Source organism: Camellia sinensis, chromosome 6 (genome assembly GCF_055761805.1).
Source record: "Camellia sinensis isolate YWXY chromosome 6, ASM5576180v1, whole genome shotgun sequence".
Taxonomy (NCBI): Eukaryota; Viridiplantae; Streptophyta; class Magnoliopsida; order Ericales; family Theaceae; genus Camellia; species Camellia sinensis.
In genome coordinates this window covers 202,195,413-202,203,851 of record NC_138966.1, presented here as the reverse complement: position 1 = coordinate 202,203,851, position 8,439 = coordinate 202,195,413, and positions in this window count along the sequence as shown.

Below are 8,439 nucleotides of genomic sequence, written 5' to 3'. Positions count from 1 at the left end.
GTATTGCTTCGCCCTCTGCTGCTGTCAACTGCAGGTTCCAGCAGGAATTTGTGGCCGATCGGCAGTGTTTAGTGCCGACCGGCAAAGAATATGTGGCCGATAGACTTGAAAGAAGCCGATGGAAATTTCCCATGGCCGGTGGTTATTTCCCTTAGCCGATGGTGTTCTACAGTGTGCAGAGAACATATTCCAAGACTTTGGCAATTTTCAGAGGAGCAGGGCAGCATTAACAGAGGCAGCAGTGGCATGGTACAGGTTTCCGGGCAAGATGGATCGAGCATGCATCATTTGCGTATCCCGAGGTAGAGCTACGGCCATCTCTATTCTGCATTTAATTTGTTAAATTAGAGGGTCTGTAATAATTAATTAGCTAGGATAGGTAATTCATTATTCGGATTGTATTATTCTTTTGGTCCCTTCGAGCGAGGGCAAATTTGTAAGAAGTGTGGGTGCGTGTGTGCATGTCTTCCAATCCCACGTCTTTCTTCCCTTTTATTTGCCTGCTTATGATGGTAGACTAGGACATATTTAAATTAGCATAACAGCATGACAGCATGTTTGCATTCATTCATCTGTTTCGCATGCACCGGGCTCGGCGCATCATAGTAACTGCATCATATTTTCAATCCCAAACTGAGTACATGTTATTTGCAGCATTTCACATGCCATGTTTAGGATAGCCGAGCTTGTTTGGATTGCATCTTTGCATATGTTACATTAGCCATTTCAAAACATGAACTAGGATCATGCATGTGATTACTAACTGGTTTCTGTTTTAGCTTGGAGTACTAGGTGAGTTTTTATGCTTTAGCATACCACATGCGTGTGAGTGTTGCCATAATTGCATGTTTACCATGAGGCTAGCTGCTTATGTGATATAACTGCTTGAATGCCTGTGGATGAAGGTCGAATTGCTTAAATTGGGATAATGCATTAAAAATTGTGAGTTTAAAGCCCACTAGATAGTGGCAAAATCATCTTTTCCAAAGCCCACTTGAGGGTGGCAAAACCTGCATTTTAGCCTACTTGCGAGTAGCAAACCATTTTCAAAACAAACATGCTATGTTTTGTTCCAATTTAGGCGATTTGGTCTATACTTGTTTGCTGTGCGCATAACATAGTAATTCTAGGCTAATAACCGGAATAAGAGCACATAACGTTTTCAAAACTGGATATCATGGTTAGTAGAGGCCGTTATCCGAAATAACGTTGTATTTTTCCAACAAGTCAATCACCTCCTTCTTGAAGTGGGAACCGTTATCCGAAATAATCTCGTTTGGGACCCCGTAGCGGTAGATGATGTTGTTTCTGATAAACTTTGCAACGTGCGACGCCTTCAACACGACATATGATTGGGCCTCGACCCACTTTGTAAAGTAATCTATCGCGACTAGGATGAACTCATGCCCATTCGATTCCTTCGGAGTGACAACCCCGATCACATCAATTCCCCAAACTGAAAATGGCCATGGTGAAGTCATGTTGTACAGCTTCGACGGCGGGATATTCATGCGGTTTGCATGGATCTGACATTTGTGGCATCGCCGAACAAAACTGATGCAATCCTCCTCCATGGTGGACCAGTAGTAACCCTGTCTGAGGATCTTCCGTGCTAGCATTACTCCGTTCATGTGTGCACCGCACTCTCCTCCATGGATGGCCTCCATCAGGCGCTTCGATTCTTCGGCTTCGACACATAGCTTGTGCATTCCCAGATGGCCTCTCTTATACAGCTTACCCCCACAGATGATGAACTGAACGGCCATTCTTCTGATCGCCCTCTTATCCTTGGCATTCGCCCCTGGTGGATGCGTCTCTTTCTCCAAGAAGTTCCAAATGTCGTAATACCAGGGGTTTTCGTCCTGAACTTCGTCTATGGCGGCAATTGATTCATGTGCCAGCACAAACTTCTGATCAATAATAACCGGACGCATCCGAACTCCAGACGGGATGTCTATTATGGAAGATAGAGTTGCTAGCGAATCTGCGAACCTGTTGTTCTCTCTTACTAGGTGAGTGAAAGTTAGCTTCTCAAACCGAGGAATTAACAAGTCCAAGGTCTGGTGGTAAATTAACATTTTTTCTTCTTTGACTTTCTAGTCTCCTTTTACGTGAGACACAACAAGGTTCGAATCCCCGATGACGTCTAACCGTCTTGCCCCTAGTTCCAGAGCTGCTTCTAAACCGGCAATACATGCCTCATATTCTGCTTCGTTGTTCGAGACTTTGAACCGGAGCTTGAAGGCTAGAGGGATACGAGAATTATCGGGTGCTATCAGCAACACTCCTATCCCATACCCGTATTGATTTGACGCTCCGTCAAAGTACATCGTCCAATATTCGTCGTCGATGTGCAAAATGGCTTCATCTGGGAATAAGTACTCAACTGCTTCACCTCATTTGACTGGATGATCGGCTAAGAATTCTGCTATTGCTCTTTCCTTGACTGACTTGCGTGTTACATATTTCAGATCGAATTCAGAGAGCAACAGCAGCCAACGAGCTAGCCTACCCGTAAGTGCCGATTTCTCGAAAAGGTATTTGATGGGATCGAGTCATGAAACCAACATTACGGAGTGAGCTAACAGGTAGTGCCACAGCTTTCTGGTAGCCCATACTAAGGGCAAGCAGGCCTTCTCCAACGGTGTGTAGCGAGTCTCATACTCTAGCATTTTCTTGCTTAGATAGTAGATGGCTCTCTCCACTTTGTCCTCTGATTCTTGTGCAAGCATGCAACCCATCGTGGTCTCAGTCACTGAAAGATACAATATCAATGGTCTCCCCTGCTCCGGCGGCGACAACACGGGCGGGTTCTGTAAATATTCTTTGATCTGTTCAAAAGCAGCTTGGCATCGGCCATCCCATTGGAATTTCCTTCATTTCTTCAGGAGACCAAAAAGTGGTTCACAAGTCAAGGTTAATTTTGAGATAAACCGTCTTATGAATTGCACTTTACCCAGAAAGCCTCGCACCTCCTTTTCAGTCCTTGGTGGTGGCATTTCTAAGATGGCCTTGATTTTGGAAGGGTTGACTTCGATGCCCCTTTGTGTAATCAGAAACCCTAGCATTTTTCCTGCCGTTACACCGAACGTACACTTCTGAGGATTCAACCGCAACCGGAATTCTCTGATCCTTTGAAAGAACTTTTGCAAGCCGGTGTAGTGGCCCTCCCTTTCTTTGGCCTTGACAATCATATCGTCCACGTACACCTCCACCTCTTTGTGGATCATGTCATGCAATATCGTGGTCGCGGCCCGTTGATATGTAGCTCCGGCATTCTTTAACCCAAACGGCATCACTCTGTAACAGTATGTCCCCCACGGGGTGGTGAAAGCAGTCTTCTCTCGGTCTTCGGGGGCCATCACTATCTGATTGTAGCCTGAGAAACCATCCATAAACGAGAGCAAAGCATGCCCCGCTGTAAAATCCACCAACTCATCAATATATGGCAAGGGAAATTCGTTCTTCGGACTAGCTCTGTTCAAATCCCTGAAATCCACGCATACTCGAATCTTGCCATCCTTCTTCGGCACTGGAACAATGTTGGCCAACCAAGTCGGGTATTCGGATACTAACAGGAAGCCTGCGTCGATTTGCTTGGTGACCTCTTCCTTAATTTTGAGAGCCCAGTCCGGGCGGATCCGCCTAAGTTTCTGTTTGACAGGTCGGGCCTCGGGGTCAAGAGGGATCCGGTGCTGTACAATCTCAGGATCGATTCCAGGCATGTCTTCGTAGGACCACGCGAAAACGTCTTTGAAATCTTTTAATAAAGCGACTAAGCGCTCGCGTTCCTCCGAAGACAACGTGGACCCGATCTGGACCAGTTGCGGGTCCTTCTCAGTACCGACATTCACAGTAGTGATTTCATCCATTAAGGGTTTAACAAATCTTTCCTGCTCTTGATCAATTAATCGTTGCAAAATCGGAGGAATTTCTTCCTCATCGTTTTCATCAAAATTTTGAAAATCCTGATTTAAGTAATAAATCAAAGGCACAGAAAAATACTCAGAAACCACATCCACATCATTCTCATTAAATACTTCCAAGTCGTCCGATTCTTCTGTTACAACAGACTCAAAAGAGAAAGAAAAAGACGACCTAGACAGGACTGTGGCATCCAGGTTATCACCCCCAGGAATACCGAACTCAGACTCAGTTGAGCTGGAACCTGATTCCGACTCACAAGACTCGGTGGAATCAGATTCCGGCTCACTACCTGACCCGGTGCTGCTTGATAAAAATCCCTCTTCGTATTGCCAAACGAGAGAGGGTGCGATGGATGCATCCAAAATAGTTGATGGTAGGCCCGCAGCCGTTTCATTCCCGATCATGCATACCGAGAAGTTATCCCCCAAGCACTTCTGTTCGATCGGAGGATCTGAAAGTAGACATGCCAGCGCTACCCCCATTTCATTTTCAGCGTCCTCAGACTGCGCTTCCTTACTCTGCCCAACCTCAGCTGATAGATCTGTCTGCCCTTCGGCAACGTCATCCTTAGGTAGCTGCAGGTCAAAGAAAATCTCAAACCCCAGTACGCGCTTCCTCTTCGCATTCAGCCACGGCTCTGGGAAGCCACAGAACGGAAAATCCTTCCCCTCCCGGACGAAGCGTCCGTTTAGGGTACCCTGAATGGGCCTATGCATTAACTCAAAAGGCTTCCCAGCCTGCTTTGCTCTGGCTCTTCCGGCCATTTCCTTTCCTTTCCTTTCCCAGTCCTCTTTGGTGGGTAGATAACCCAAGCCAAAGGTATGTGGGTTATGTGGCACTTCGGCCAATGTTGCGACGCCCTTCCGGCCGCTCCTTCCTAACCCCATCCCAGGGATATGTTGAAGCTTGTTCATGAGGTATACCGCTTGGGCACTGACATATACCCCCTCGTTAGCAGCCATGATGTCTTGTACAACCCGAGCCTCAGCAAGGGTGAAACCTGACACAAACACGTCCTCCATGCCGTGCTCAATTTCCAAAACTGGCGTAGATACTTCCGGCGGTGGATGGATCGATGAATTCCCCAAAACAATGGCTACTCCCTTTCCATAGGGGTATTTCACCATTTGATGCAAGGTAGAAGAGACTGCCTTGACTTGATGCAGCCACGGCCGCCCCAAAAGCAGGTTGAAAGTTGCAGGAACCTCCAAGACATGGAAATCTATCTCATGCTGTCCCGGCCCAACCTTTGTTTGAATCTTAACTGTTCCCATTACTTCCCGGCTTGTGTTGTCATACGCTCGAATCACCTGGGTTGTTGGCACAAAGTCTGCGATTTTCAAACCGATCGCATAGGCTGTCCTTGCCGGACAGACGTTGATGGCGGACCCTGTGTCGACAAGGACCACCGGTATCCATTTATTCCTACACTCCACAGAGATGTAGAGTGGCTTGTTATGGTTTCCTTCCTCGGGTGGTAATTCCTTGTCGGAAAATGTCAGCATCGGGGTAGCTCCTCCCGAAAGAACCCATCCAACCAACTGCTCCGACGTAGTCTCTATTGAGAGTTTGGCCTTGTCCATGGCTGAAAGGACAGCCTGTCTATGTACTCGAGAAGCCATAAGCAGCCCCCAGATGGAGATGTCTGCTTGTATCTTTTTCAATTGTCTCAATACGGCCTCATCCTCGAGTTGCTTTTCTTTTTGCTTCTCTGCCTCCCTATCTTTTCCAGACGCCTCTGGTTGATCTAGGTGTGGAGGCTTGAAATACTGTCCACTCCTAGTCATGTGATCGACTTCGCCGATATACCAGGTACAATCTAGTTGGTCACTCCCCCAATCTTCATCTGTGTGGGCAAGACATAGATCATCATCCTCCCACCACATTCCATCTGCAGCCGACAGGCACCTGTCCGGCTCTAGCATGACTGTTTTCATACTCACAGTACCTTCTATCCCTATGCTCGCGGCATTCTCCATTCCTGTGCTCACAGCAGTCTCAGTCCCCACATGGGCTTTTGCCTTCTTGATTCTCTCAGAATCTTTGAATCTTTCCTGTTCCGACGGTGTCAATGCAGCCGACTGTTCAATAATCCCCGTACTCGAAATGCTCCAATCCCGAGCGAAATTCTTGACACCGGCACTCTCCGGCGATGCACTCTGTTCTCCAACCCTTCCGGCTGTCACTGACATTCTTGCCCCTGCCGGGCCTTGTTGTGGCTGAAACTCTTCTACCACATCAGGTTGATCGTCCAACCATCCCGTAGCCTCTGTTGGTTCCTCATAATCGAACCAGTTGATGGCTGAGTCCCCTGGATCTTGATTACTGTAAAATTGGAGCTTGGCAAGGTCCTCTTCCACAGCCGTTAAATCATCCGTTTCCTGTCCCAGACCGTCCCCCTGGATTACACACAGCTCCCCCTCTGTTGGTAGTTCCATATCTGGCCTATCCTGGCCTATTGACTAAATGTAGTCACCTGGGCTATAAGCTTTCTCAACACTACTCCCAGATTCCGCAGACTCTGGCTCAACAACCCCATTCTCCTTTGGAATCTTCTCTCTCCTGTCCTCGACTGTCATCACCGCTGGCTTATGTTGGGTTATGGAGGTGTCCATCATGCACAAATCGGTGCAATCGGGAAGGAACACTTCCGGCTTAGGTAGGTGGGAAGGAGTGATATAGATGCTAGGATCGTAAGGCATGACCCCAGTTTGGATGAAGTTGACTCTTTTGGGTGGTGGAGCTTGGTTATGTGTGGGGAGAGGGTTTGTAGTAACGTTGGGTTTCTCGGGAGGCAAAATCACCCCGTTATCGATGAGATCTTGAATCTCATGACGTAATCGGAAGCACAGGTCGGTGTCATGACCGTGCTGTTGGTGAAATGCACAATATTTGGCTGGGTTGTGGGTAGCGGGGAGTCTTTCTGGTAAGGGCCGCGGCTCTAGGGGCTTCAGATGCCCTTTTCTGATTAAAACCCCCAAAGCTTTGGACAGGGGCATATAAAGCGGAGCAAAGGTTCTGGTGTTTTTGGGTGGGTATTTGGCTGTTTGTGGGTTGCTTCCGGATGCACCGGAGAATGGTGCGGCCGCCATAGTTCTTGGAGGAGGGTTGGTAGTGACCGTACTCACTTCGGAGGTCCTGGTAGTTGTAGCACCACTCGGGCCTGCATTAGTGTTACGATTGAAAGTTCTGCGGGGTTGCTCCCGGTTAATATCAATTAAGCCTTGCTTCAGTGCATCCTCAATCTGTACCCCCATTTCATGTAAATCAGAAAAGGTAGGAAAGGGGAGTACAATCATCTTCTGCATTAACTTGGGCTGAAGATTGCACACAATCATTCGAATCTGATCTTTGTCCGTGGGCCTTAAGGTCATCATCGATGCCTTAGCCCGCCATCTGGTCACGAATTCTGAGAAGCTCTCTTTGGGTTCTTGCCTCGTTGTCTCGAGATCCCGGGTCGTAATCTCGATTTGTGTATTGTATGAGTACTGCAAGATGAAGGCCTCAGCCATTTCGTCCCAGCTCCTCTTGACGTCATCCTCTAATTTGGCATACCATATGGCTGTTACACCCGACAGGGTCCGGCCAAATAGAGACAGCTTCTGCAGTCTAGTGAGGCCCATTGGCCTTAGGACATCTGAAAACAACCTCAGGTGCACCATGGGGTCCCCGGACCCATCAAATCGATCAATGTGCGACATTTTGAATCTGTCAGGCAGTGTCACAGCTGTGTCGGTGTATCCATCTTCAATGTTAGGGATGGTCTTGACTCCCTGGGACTTCTTAAACATCTTTTCCAACTTGCTTAATTTTAAGGCTGTGGGGTCCACTTCGAACTCAAAAGGAGAGTCCGGTATATTGACAGGCGTGGGTGCCTTGGATAGTTGTGGTGGAATCGGGGGCGGAGCTGGCCCCGCTGGAAGGTCTGTATCCTCTTGGACATTCCGGGCATTCGGTGTTTCTTCGTGTATCGGAACCCTTAGTGGGGGAGGGATTTGCTGTGAAGCAGATGCTCCGGTTTGCTGCTGTAACCTCATGATTAACTCTGCTTGTTCATTCATAACCGTGGCCTGCTGTTTGGCGAACTCTGCCTGTCAGACAGCATCCTGCTGCATCACTTTCATGCTTTCCTAGAGTTGGCGCACCATCTCCTTTAAACTAGCCATGCTGTTCTGTTCTGACTGAATTATCGGTATATGTTCCCTCTCTGTGGGTGAAACAGAACCCTGATCCTTACTGTACTCGGGTGGGGTAGACAAGGCCCTCTGTACTGACTGCGGAACTGATATCCTCTGCCTAACTGCCCTCCATCTAGCAACCGGGGGTAGAGAGTGGTACACTGGTTGTCCGTCTACCAGATCCTCAGATCGATGGAGCCGACGACCTCTAATCCAGAGTGCTTGGGGAATATCTACTGGGTCAGAAGCAATTGTGCTCGACTACCTAGTAAAAAGATAAATAAAGTAAATAAATAAACGGACGATCGGACAGCATAACGGCGTAAAAATAAAC